At 35.4% G+C, this 14,285-nt stretch overlaps 1 long non-coding RNA gene across 1 annotated transcript in view; it reads left to right on the top strand.

Moving 5' to 3' along the window:
* Positions 1-13,759, top strand: part of LOC129049100 (uncharacterized) — a 98,283-nt gene extending 84,524 nt beyond the window's left edge. The window contains exon 4 of the long non-coding RNA XR_008511893.1: positions 13,661-13,759. This is a non-coding gene — a long non-coding RNA (uncharacterized LOC129049100). The remainder of the gene's footprint in view (positions 1-13,660) is intronic.
* Positions 13,760-14,285: the final 526 nt, after the last annotated feature.

Below are 14,285 nucleotides of genomic sequence, written 5' to 3'. Positions count from 1 at the left end.
TAACAGTGGATGTCTCAGCAGAAACCCTACAAGTCAGAGGAGAGTGGGGGCTAATATTCAACTTTCTTAAGGAAAAGAATTTTCAACCCAGAATTTCATATCCATCCAAACTAAGCTTCATAAGTGAAGGAGAAATAAAATCCTTTACAGACAAGCAAATACTGAGAGATTTTGTCACCACGAGGCCTGCCTTACAAGATCTCCTGAAGGAAGCACTAAATATGGAAAGGAACAACTGGTACCAGCCACTGCAGAAACATGCAAAAGTGTAAAGACCATCGACACTATGAAGAAACTGCATCAATTAACAGTGAAATAACCAGCTAGCATCATAAGGACAGGATCAAATTCACACATAAAATATTAACTTTTAATGTAAATGGGTTAAATGCCCCAATTAAAAAACACAGACTGGCAAATTGGATAAAGAGTCAAGACCCATCAGTGTGCTGTATTCAGGAGACCCATCTCACATGCAAAGACACACATAAGCTCAAAATAAAGAGATGGAGGAAGATCGATCTAGAAAATGGAAAGCAAAAAAAAAAAAAAGCAGGGGATGCAATCCTGGTCTCTGATAAAACAGACTTTAAACCAACAAATATCAAAAGAGACAAAGAAGGGCATTACATAATGGTAAAGGGATCAATGCAACAAGAAGAGCTAACTATCCTAAATATGTATGCACCCAATACAGCAGCACCCATATTCATAAAACAAGTTCTTAGAGACCTACAAAGAGACTTACACTCCAACACAATAATAATGGGAGACTATAACACCCCACTGTCAATATTAGACAGATCAATGAGACAGAAAATGAACAAGGATATCCAAGACTTGAACTCAGCTCCGGACAAAGCAGACCTAATAGACATCTACAGAACTTTCCACCCCAAATCAACAGAATATACGTTCTTCTCAGCACCACATTGCACTTATTCTAAAATTGACCACATCATTGGAAGTGAAACACTCCTCGGCAAATGTAAAAGAACAGAAATAACAACAAACAGTCTCTCAGACCACAGTGCTATCAAATTAGAACTCAGGATTAAGAAACTCACTCAAAACCACAGAACTACATGGAAACTGAACAACTGCTTCCTACTGGGTAAATAACAAAATGAAGGCAGAAATAAAGATGTTCTTTGAAACAAATGGGAACAAAGACACAACGTACAAGAATCTCTGGGACACATTTAAAACAGTGTATAGAGGGAAATTTATAGCACTCAATGCCAACACGAGGAAGCAGGAAACATCTAAAATCAACACCCTAACATCACAATTAAAAGAACTAGAGAAGCAAGAGCAAACAAATTCAAAAGCTAGCAGAAGACAAGAAATAACTAGGATCAGAGCAGAACTGAAGGAGATAGAGACACAAAACACCCTTCAAAAATCAACGAATCCAAGAGCCGATTTTTTGAAAAGATCAAGAAAATAGCTAGACCACTAGCAAGACTAATAAGAAAAGAAAGAAGAATCAAATAGACACAATGAAAAATGATAAAGGGGATATCACAACCAATCCCACAGAAATACAAACTACCATCGGAGAATACTATAAACACCTCTATGCAAATAAACCTGAAAATCTAGAAGCAATGGATAAATTCCTGGACACATATACTCTCCCAAGATGAAACAAGGAAGAATTGGAATCTCTGAGTAGACCAATAACAGATCCTGAAATTGAGGCAATAATTAATAGCCTACCAAGCAAAAAACGTCCAGGACCAGACAGATTCACAGCCAAATTCTACCAGAGGTACAAAGAGGAGCTGGTACCATGCCTTCTGAAACTATTCCAATCAACAGAAAAAGAGGAAATCCTCCCTAACTCATTTTATGGGGCCAGCATTATCCTAATACTAAAGCCTGACAGAGACACAACAAAAAAAGAGAATGTTAGGCCAATATCCCTGATGAACATTGACGCAAAATCCTCAGTAAAATACTGGCAAACTGAATCCAGCAGCACATCAAAAAGCTTATCCACCACCATTAAGTCAGCTTCATGCCTGGGATGCAAGGCTGGTTCAACATATGCAAATCAATAAATGTAACCCATCACATAAACAGAACCAATGACAAAAGCCACATGATTATCTCAATAGATGCAGAAAGTGCCTTTGACAAAATTCAACAGCGCTTCATGCTAAATGCTCTCAATAAACTAGGTATTGATGGAACATATCTCAAAATAATAAGAGCTATTTATGACAAATCCACAGCCAATATCATGCTGAATGGGCAAAAACTGGAAGCATTCCCTTCGAAAACTGGCACAAGACAGGGATGCCATCTCTTACCACTCCTATTCAACACAGTATTGGAAGTTCTGGCCAGAGCAATCAGGCAAGAGAAAGAAATAAAGAGTATTCAACTGGGAAAAGAGGAAGTCAAATTGTCTCTGTTTGCAGATGACATGATTGCATATTTGGAAAATCCCATAGTCTCAGCCAAAAATCTCCTTAAGCTGATAAGCAACTTCAGTAAACTCTCAAGATACAAAATCAATGTGCAAAAATCACAAGCATTCCTATACACCAATAACAGGCAAACAGAGAGCCAAATCATGAGTGAACTCCCATTCACAATTAATACATAAAGAATAAAATACCTAGGAATCCAACTTACAAGGGATGTGAAGGACCTTTTCAAGGAGAACTACAAACCACTGCTCAACAAAATAAAAGAGGACACAAACAAATGGAAGAACATTCCATGCTCATGGGTAGAAAGAATCAATATCGTGAAAATGGCCATACTGCCCAAGGTAATTTACAGATTCAATGCCAACTCCATCAAGCTACCAATGACTTTCTTCACAGAATTGGAAAAAAAACTACTTTAAATTTCATATGGAACCAAAAAAGAGCCCGCATAGCAAAGACAATCCTAAGCAAAAAGAACAAAGCTGGAGACATCAGGCTACCTGACTTCAGGTATACATGGCACATGTATACCTATTTAACAAACCTGCAAGTTGTGCACATGTACCTTAGAACTTAAAGTATAATAAAAAATAAGAAAATATTAATAAGGTAATTAAAGCCCTAGCTAGACTAATAAAGAATAAAAGAGAAAAGATCCAAATAAACATAATTAGAAACAAGAAAAGGAATGGTACCACTGACTCCACAGAAATACCACTACAGTAACCAAAACAGCACAGAACTGGTACCAAAACAGATATATAGACAAATGGAACAGAACAGAGGGCTCAGAAATAACATCACACACCTACAACCATCTGATCTTTGACAAACCTGACAAAAGCAATGGGGAAAGGATTCTCTATTTAATAAATGGTCTTGGGTAAATTGGCTTGCCATATGTAGAAAGCTGATACTGGGTCCCTTCTTTACACCTTATGTAAAAATTAACTCAAGACAGATCGAAGTCTTAAATGTAAGACCTAAAACCATAAAAACCCTAGAAGAAAACCTAGGCAATACCATTTAGGACATAGGCATGGGCAAAGACTTCATGAGTAAAACACCAAAAGCAATGGCAACAAAAACCAAAATAGACAAATGGGGTCTAATTAAACTAAAGAGCTTCTGCACAGCAAAAGAAACTATCATCAGAGTGAACGGGAAACCTACAGAATGGGAGAAAATCTTTGCAATCTATCCATCTGACAACAGGCTAATATCCAGAATCTACAAAGAACTTAAGCAAATTTACAAGGAAAAAAAAAACCATCAAAACGTGGACAAAGGGTATGAACAGACACTTCTCAAAAGAAGAAATGTATGCAGCCAAAAGACATATGAAAAAATGCTCATCGTCACTTGTCCTCAGAGAAATGCAAATCAAAACTGCAATGAGATACTATCTCGTGTCAGTTAGAATAGTGATCATTAAAAATTCAGGAAACAACAGATGTTGGAGAGGATGTGGAGAAATAGGAACGCTTTTACACTGTTGTTGGGAGGGTAAATTAGTTTAACCACTGTGGAAGACAGTGTGGCGATTCTTCAAGTATCTAGAACTAGAAATACCATTTGACCCAGCAGTCCCATTACTGGGCATATACCCAAAGGATTATAAATCATGCTACTATAAAGACACATGCACACGTATATTTATTGTGGCACTATTCACAATATCAAAGACTTGGAACTGACCCAAATGTCCCTCAATAATAGGTTGGATGAAAAGAAAGTGGCACATATACATTCTCAGCAAAATATCACAAGGACAGAAAACCAAACACCACATGTTCTCACTCATAAGTAGGAGTTGAACAATGAGAACACACGGACACAGGGAGGGGAACATCACATACTGGGGCCTGTCAAGGGGTGGGGGGCTAGCGTCAGGAGAAATACCTAATGTAAATGACTGGGGGAGGGATAGCGTTAGGAGAAAAACCTAATGTAAATGACGAGTTGACAGGCGCAGCAAACCAACATGGCACATGTATACCTATTTAACAAACCTGCAGGTTGTGCACATGTACCTTAGAACATAAAGTATAATAAAAAATAAGAAAATATTAATAAGGTAATTAAAGCCCTAGCTGGACTAATAAAGAATAAAAGAGAAAAGATCCAAATAAACATAATTAGAAACAGCAAAAGGAATGGTACCACTGACTCCACAGAAATACCACTATCAGAGACTACTATAAACACCTCTATGCACACAAATGAGAAAATCTAGAAGAAAAGGATACACACCTGGAAACACTCACTCTCAAAACTGATCCAGGAAGAAAAATGAATCCTAAACAGACCAATACAAGTTCTAAAATTGAATCAGTAATAAATAGTCTACCAACCAAAAGAAGCCTAGAACCAGATGGACTTACAGCTGAATTCTACCAGATGTACAAAGAAGAGCTGGTAATATTCCTACTGAAACTATTCCAAAAATTTGAGAAGGAGAGAATCCCCCCAACTCATTCTATGAGTCTAACATCATCCTGATGCCGAAACCTGTCAGAGACACAGCAACAACAACAAAAAACTTCAGGCCAATACCCTTGATGAACATTGATGCAAAAATCCTAAAAAATGTACTAGAATATCAAATCCAGCAGCACATCAAAAAGCTAATCCACCACAATCAAGTAGGTTTTATCCCTGCAATGTAAGGTTGCTTCAACATACACAAATCAATAAATGTGATTCATCACATAAAGAGAACTAAAGACAAAAACCACATGATTATATCAATAGATGCAGGAAAGTCTTTTGATAAAATTCAAAATGTTAAAAACTCTCAACAAACTAGGTATTAAAGGAATGTACCTCACGATTAAAAGGGTCATCTATGAAAAACCCATGGCCAACATTATACTGAATGGGCAAAAGCTAGAAGCATTCTCCTTGAAAACCAGCACAAGACAAGGATGCCCTCTACTTCTATTTGACATATTTTAATACTATTGAAAGTCCTGGCCACAGCAATCAGGCAAGAGAAAGAAATAAAGGGCACCCAAATAGGAAGAGAGGAAGTCGAACTATTCCTATTTGCTGATGACATGATTCTACATCTAGAAAACCCCATAGTCTCTGCCCAACAGCTCCTTAAGCAGATAAACAACTTCAGCAAAGTTTCAGATGCAATATCAATGTACAAAAATTATTCACATTTCTATACACAAACAACAGCCTAGCCATGAGTCAAATCAGAAATGCAATCTCATTTACAATTGCCACAAATAAAATAAAATGCTTAGAACTATAGCTACAAGAAAGGTGAAAGATCTCTACAATGAGAACCATAAAACACTGCTCAAGGAAATCAGAGATAATGTAAACAAATGGAAAAATATTCCATGTTCATGCATAGGGAGAATCAATATCGTTAAAATGGTCATACTGCCAAAAGCAATTTACAGATTCAATTGCTATTGCTATCAAACTACCAATGACATTCATTCTTTACAGTATTAGAAAAAAAAAACTATTTTAAAATTCATGGAATCAAGAGCCCAAATAGCCAAGGCAATTCTAAGCAAAGAGAACAAATCTGGAGACATCATGCCACTCAACTTCAAACTATACTAAGCGGCTACAGTAATCAAAATAGCATTGTACAGGAACAAAAACAGACACATAGACCCATGGAACAGAATAGAGAGCCCCAAAATAAGGTCTCCCACCTACAGCAATCTGATTTTTGGCAAAATTGGCAATGGGAAAAGGACATTCTATTCAATAAATGGTGCTAGGGTAACTTGCTAGTCTTATGCAGAAGATTGAACGTTCTGCATTTGAAAGTTTTCTTTCCTTAAAGATGTGGAGAAATAGGAACGCTTTTACACTGCTGGTGGGAGTGTAAATTAGTTCAACCATTGTGGAAGACAGTGTGGCAATTCCTCAAGGATATAGAACTAGAATTACCATTTGACCCAGCAATCCTGGGTATATACACAAAGGATTATAAATCATGCTACTATAAAGACACACGCACACGTATGTTTATTGTGGCACTATTCACAATAGCAAAGACTTGGAACCAACCCAAATGTCCATCTATGATAGACTGGATAAAGAAAATGTGGCACATATACACCATGGAATACTATGGAGCCGTTAAAAAGGATGAGTTCATATGCTTTGCAGGGACATGGATGAAGCTGGAAACCATCTATCCATGGTTTCTATCACAAGGACAGAAAACCAAACACTGCATGTTCTCACTCATAGGTGGGAACTGAACAATGAGGTCACTTGGACACAGGGAGGGGAACATCACACACTGGGGCCTGTCGGGGGGTGGCAGCCTGAGGGAGGGATAGCATTAGGAGAAATACCTAATGTAAATGATGAGTTGATGGGTGCAGCAAACTGACATGGCACATGTATACCTATGTATCAAACCAGCCTGTTGTGCACGTGTACCCTAGAACGTAAACTATAAATTTAAAAAAAAGAGAAAGTTTCCTTTCCTTATACCATATACAAAAATCAACGCAAGATGGATTAAAGACTTAAATGTAAAACCCAAATGTATAAAACCTTTGGGATACAACCTAAGAAATACTGTCCTGGACATAGAAAATGGCAATGATTTCACGTCAAAAACACCACAAGCAATTGCAACAAAAGCAAAAATGACAAATGGGATCTAATTAAACTAAAGAGCTTTTGCAAAGCAAAAGAAACTATCAACAGAGTAAACAATCTATAGAATGGGAGAAAATACTTGCAAACTATGAATCTGACAAAAGTCTAACTTAAATTTATAAGCAAAAAAAAATTAAAAAATGAACAAAGGACATGCACAGATACTTTATAAAAGAAAACACGTGTGGGCAGGAAGCATATGAAAAAAGCTCAGTATCACTGCTCATTAGAGAAATGCAAGTTAAAGCCACCATGAGGTACCATCTCACATGAGTCAGAATGGCTACTATTAAAAGTCGAAAAACAACAGATACTAGCGGGGTTGCCAAAAAAAGTAAACACTTATACACTATTGGTTGGAGTGTAAATTAGTTCAACCATTGTGGAAAGAAGCATGACAATTCCTCCAATACCTGAAAACAAAACTACCACTTAATACAGCAATCTCAATACTGGATATATACCCAAAGGAATATAAATCATTCCTAAAGACATATTAATATGTATGTTCATTGCAGCACTATTCACAATAGCAAAGACATGGAACCAACCTAAATGCTCATCAATGGTAGACTGGATAATGAAAATATGTACATATACTCCATGGAATACTATGCAGCCACAAAAAAGAACAAGATTATGTCTTTTGCAGGAACATAGATGAAGCTAGAGGCCATTATCCTTAGTAAATGAACACAGGAACAGAAACAAAATACCACATGTTCTCACTTACAAATGGGAGCTAAATAATAAGGACATAGTGACACAAAAAAGGGAACAACAGACACTGGGGCCTATTTGATGGTGGAGGATGGGAGGAAGGAGAGAATAAAGAAAAAAAAACTATCTAGTACTAAACTTAGTACCTGGGTGATGAAACAATCTGTACACCAAACCCCCATGACACAAGTTTACCTATATAACCTGCACATGAACTCCTGCACCTAAAATAAAGTTAAAATTCTTTCACTAAAAAAAGTTTATGTGCAATTTTCAGCACCTATGAATAATAATAATAATTAGATGTAATATTTTCTTTCTCAAATGTCACATGAACAAATTTCCTGTTAAACATCATGATGTATTAGAAAGAGCCCTGGATTTGGAGGCAGCATATGTTATAACGTACATGCCTAGTGACAGAAGGTAAATCATAATATGAAACACATGCCCAATTTTCTTATATATAAAATAATGATAAAAATACCTGCTGTACACAGGTATTTCTACAGATAGGAGTTTTGAGGATTAAGCAATACATGTGAAACTATATGGTGTCTACAAAGCCACAGTGCAAATATAATGACAATGAAATAAAAATAAGGTAATCTCTTAAATCTTCCTACAACCAAAGACAAATATTCTGTATTATTCTCAGAACATTTCTTCTTCTTCTGAAGTGTTATTCAATTTGGTATTTGGTAGCATAGGATCATTTACCAATTAACAAAGGTTACTAAGTAAAAAAATCAGAAAGCAGATAATAAGAAAATAAAAATCACTGACAATACAATTAAGTAGACATAAAGCTATTAATATTTATATATGTATATGTTTTTTCAGAAATATGTTCTATTTTAATTTTTTTCACTAAACCATGAATTATAAACATATTTCCTTGTGACAATGTGTCCTTCTATAACCTTATTTAATAGTTGTACAGTATTTCCTTGAATAGACAGATATACTATGATTTATGTTATAAAATATACTTATTTTTGCAATTTTTCACAATGATAAATAACACTGTGATGGGCATTCTTATTTAAATTCTTATATCCATTTAAAATTATTTTTTATAGAATTAAATCATGTCCTTTGCAGTAACATAGATGGAGCTGGTGGGCATTATCCTAAGTGAAGTAACACAAGAAGATAATACCAAATACTGCATGTTCTCCCTTTTAAGTGGGAACTAAATATTGAACACATATGGACACAAAGAAGAGAACAACGACATCAGGGATTACTTGAATGTGGAGGGTGGAAGGAGACTGAAAGCTGAAAAACTGCCTATGGGGTACTATGCTTATTTTCTGGGTGAAAAAAATCTTTGTACCAAACCCCTGTGACATGCAATTTATCTATACAACAAACCTGCACATGTACCCCAAAACCTAAAATTAGAGTTAAAAAAGTTTAAAAAACACACCAGAAAAACCCAAATGGAAGTGAATAAAATTATTTTCTACATGTAATTCATTGATGTAATCAGATACCATTTGATTTTCAAGTATTTCTATGTATAATTTTATATACATATATGGATAAATTCCATTGTACTACATATATGGATAAATGCCATTGTACTACATATATTGTTTTTCAGTCTGTGATTTGCAATTAAAATATATCGTGAACACATTTAAACATCTATACTCAAAGAAATTCTTCACCCTTTGAAGTGAATCCAGTTTTCCGTTATTTGGGTATGTCATAATTTATGTAATGAAGCCTTTATGGGTGGATGTTCAGATTGTTTTCTTTTTTCTTTTTTTTCTTACTTTCTACACTCACATAATTACTTTTTTGCATTAGTGCTTTCAAACTTTTTTGTCAAGACCAGTTTTTCCTCTTAAAAGTTATTATTAAGGGAAAAAAAAACCTGCCCTTGTGTGAGTGTGAATACAATGACTGCCAATACAGTTTGATGCCAATGACTTAATTACTGATTAAGATGTCATCAATTCTATCTATTACGTGCATCATTGCTTTTTACCATTAGTGCAAATGTCAACACAGAACAAAAGGCAAATGGCATCTTAGTATTATCATGAAAATAGTTTTCGCCTCACCTATTCCCCATAAAACTCTTTGGGACCTCCAGGAGTCCTGTGATCACACTGAGAAACACTAGCTTGGATAAAATAAATAGAGATGGCATTGTTGAATTAAATGATATATTTTCAGATCAAGGGGCAATTTTTATGACCAGATTGTTTACAGGGTACTAGCTATGTAAGAACTAAGGGACTTTAACACATTTATTTGAAGACTTCTAGAACACTTGGCTTAGTATGGCGAATATAAAGTAGAACCTTCATAGAATTTCCAGGGGAAAAAATATCCGAATTTGTTTTTTGCTAAGCTTCTCAGAACAGGGAAGTTAAACACAAAGCTATTGTTGGTCCCTCACTAAAGCATTATACCATTTCTTCTTCTAAAACTTTATTTCATGCCCATAAGTTTATGCTTCTTAATATAGAAATCAAGACCCTCCACAACCTTACTTTAACCTACCTTTCCACCCATACATCTTGGTTTCTTTTGCACATTCCTTTGTAGCAAGCAAATGGAAAATGAAGAAAAGCAGGGGTTGCAATCCTAGTCTCGACAAAACAGACTTTAAGCCTACAAAGATCAAAAAAGACAAAGAAGGGCATCACATACTGCTAAAGGGACCAATTCAACAAGAAGAGCTAACTATCCTAAATATATATGTACCCAATACAGGAGCACCCAGACTCTTTTTTTTTTTTAAATTGAGGAACAGAAAATGTTGCAGGAGAGGTGGCAATAAAGGTTGTCTTGTACTATTTTCCAGTTGTTATGTATATCATTCTTATTTTCTCTAAAAAATATTTTCACTATGATAGAGGCTATGACAAAAGCTCCACAGATAAAATGGAATCATTCTAGGAGTTAAAGAGCAGAGACAATTTGTATAGGTCAAAGACAGAAGAGGGAATGTCAGACTGAGACCACAAAGCAACCAAAAAGTAGGAAAGGATGGCACACATAGAAAAGCAGGGAAGATTTCTGTTCAGCTGGCACAAAGGAATGTGCAAAAGAAAGGCATAATGATAGCTAGATCATAAGTGATAATTAAAAAGCTTTTAAAAACACTTGCCTTTTGTACTGTTATGCATGAGATCTAATGTTCTTGCATTCTTGGCTTGAATGTGTATGTGAATGTATGCAATTTAAAGCAAGATACACTACAAATATTTATAATCAAAAGAATAATAACTGGAAAAAAGAGAATGGTGTGTTTGAGCAACATCTAATATTTATTAGGTTCCCGATGCTTACTATGTTAACATTTTTTTTCAGTTGAGGTAAGTGACATAGTATGTCCTTCACAGGGTGGAAATTAACTCTGGGTTTTGAATAAAGTGAGGATTACTTATTCTGGCTCCTTCTACATTCTTATCCCTTCCAATAAATTATCCACAGTGAGTCGTATGCAATTCAATAGGCTCTCAGCAAATAATTTAGTCCTGTTTAATTAAGAACTAGATACTTTCACATCTGAATAAGTCAGCACCTTTTTTTTTTTTTGTAAAATGTCATAGCCACTCTATAATTAGGGCTACCACTGGAATCCTGTTACATGTAGACCATTTTTTTGTGCTCTATTAACATTAGTAGCTTTTCTAATCTTGGGCTGGTATCTCTCAGAGCAAGAGAGAAACAAATGTACTGAAATCAGGAGAGCAGAATCTTGCTTGTATTAATTGCAATTAATTTCACCAAAGACTGACTATACTGTTTTTAAAACTGTCGATCCCAACAAGTCTTCTGACTCTTGCAATAGTTAAGTCCTGAATAGTAAGTCTAAAACTAGGGAATGATCCTTTAAAGCTGACTTCAAGATAAAAATGAAACAAATATTTTAAAGATTAATTTATATAAAGACCCAAATAATATTGAGAGGAGGAATTAGTATATTATGTTTAGGTGATAAAATTGATAATTCTTTGGCTTTTAAAATATAATGTCAGTCATGGCTATTGTGAGCATCAAGGAAGCTTTAATGTACTGTAAAAATAAAAAATATTGTTTGTTACACTATGTTTCCAGAATTACAGACTAGTTTCCAGAAAACAACGACTTTCTAATGTGGTTTAGACCCAAAATAAAGGCTCTTGAGTGCAGGAAAAACACAAACATAGAAGTTGATGGGAATAGGGCTTTTATTCTTCTAATTAGCCTAATGATTCCTAATAATTTCACTTCTGGATCCCCTGAAAAATCCCACTTTTTTTTTTAAATCCTAGAATTGAATTTTCCTATATATGGTAATTGCGAAGTTATTTTTAAGTGTTCAATGTTTTCCCAACTACTTAATATACTTTATGTGGTTTCTGTTTCAAACTGCTCTTGGTTAAAATCAATGAGCCAAACACATTACATTGAGAGATGCTCCATTTCATACCATCCATCACTTATTACCACTGCTATTTCATCTCAGTGCTTCACTGCTTATCTTATTAACAGAGATATTTTCTTGGTAGATTCTGCAGCATGCTAGGGTTGCTTGCCTTTAATTTTTACAGTGCTTAGATAATTGTGGCTTCTTAATATGATAATCTGAACCCTCTGTCCATAACTCAACTTCATTAGATCATGCTGATCTTTGTATACAAGTGAAATTGCTACAGTGAAAGTCTTCTTTCTACTCATTTTCCCTCATTGTTCTTTTCTCTTTGTTTTCCTGTTTCATGCTCTTTCTATTCTGTTACCATCTGAAATATGCTAGGGGCTTATTTTTTCCTATCTATTCTGTTCTAAAACCTCCTTCCACTAAGCTGAAAACTTCTTGAGTATGGAAACTACATATTATTAATATTTGTATCTGCTTCGTTTGTTAAACTCCATAAGCATTCAGTAACTGGTTTTGCATTATATAAATGTATAAGTAGATTCTATTTCACAGATGATAGAAAAATTAGGTGAATATCTTTGGTCTCTATTACTTACATGGCAAAAAATTATTTTATGGTATGCTCAGTATCACTGGTCCCTTGGCAGGCATGAAAACTATAAGTCCCTTTGCCTGTTTTAAGTTTTGTATCTAAAAAATCAATATGAAGTCAGCCTGTACAGCCACACACATCTTAAACTTCCATAAAAAGTTAAAGAGTAGCTCTTCCAGGAAATGTTTCTTGACTTGCTCCACAAGATCTGAGTAGGGAGGCTCTCCTATGTGCTCTTCAAGTCAGTGATTTTTATCATAATGTGATTATCTGCTTCCTGGCATGCTTCTATCTCTGTACTTTTATTTATTCCTGTATCCCTAGTCTCTATCTGAGTATCTGATCCATAGCAGGTATTCAGTATATACAAATGGAATGACTAAAGAGAATTTAGAATATCACAAAATCTGGAAACAACCATATCAACTCACCCTCTTTATGAAAATACATCCTGTACTTTTGCAGGATAGAAGTTGATAATGGATTGAGTTTGAGCTTTAGTACAGTGATGATACTCATTGTCATAGAATTTTAAGGTACGTTAGTGATAATGTTAACAAATGAGCTTAATCAGGAACTGTTTTCTGGATCAGCGTTCCTCAAAATAACATTTCAAGTAGAAGAATAAGAGAACACCTAGAACATGCACTTGGGCAGACTAAAAATGTTCAGACAAAACATATGGAATTTGGTATGATTGCCCAAGAAGTTACTTTTTTCTGTAATGGAAAATAGCTGAGGGACATTTTTTAAAACACCTCCCAAAACCTAAAAATTCTTGAGATGGTCATGGAGTAACAGAAGCAGGAGTGGTTATTTCTCATTCCCAGGGTACATCTAAATATGATTCTATTCTTTCACTTTCAGTGATTCCTAACTTACAGCCAGTAGCCAAAAATGTGACAGCCTGGCCCTGTTCGTGAAGGCATTGCTGTGTGTGGAAATGCGCCATCTACATCCCTCAGTGCCACCTCTCTCCTTCAATGATGAGGTAAGGCAGAGCACTAAGACCTTATTGGGATGGGAATTCTAATGGTGTTTTACTCTCTGGGCGGAAATATTCTCCATTAACATTGGAATCAGTTTTCAAATTCAGACACATGATGTGACTTTGAAAAAAAATTTTGATGCTCATTGTATTTCAGTTTTCTTTATTTGAACATAGTGGAAAATCATCTTATTTTTCTATCTGTTCTAAAAATCTGAAAGAGTCAGATTTACTCCACTCAGGAGCCTGCCTGCCTGAGTTCGAATACCAATTCTGCCATAATAAGCTGTGTTATCTTGAGCCAGCCACTGACTCTCTGCTTTAGTTTAATCATTTGTAAAGTGGAAATATTCATGGTACCTACCTCATGGCATCGTGGTGAGGGTTACATCCATTAATACACAGTAAGTGCTCAGCAAGTATACCAGGTCAAAAGAGTCACGGACATTGAGTAACTAAATAAGCTTCTAGAGTTCTTCTCATTTACAGAACAAGAGCTTCTGA

Source organism: Pongo abelii, chromosome 10 (assembly GCF_028885655.2).
Source record: "Pongo abelii isolate AG06213 chromosome 10, NHGRI_mPonAbe1-v2.0_pri, whole genome shotgun sequence".
Lineage (NCBI taxonomy): Eukaryota > Metazoa > Chordata > Mammalia > Primates > Hominidae > Pongo > Pongo abelii.
Note: the sequence above shows the minus strand (reverse complement) of the source record. Positions and strands in the feature narration are given on the sequence as shown.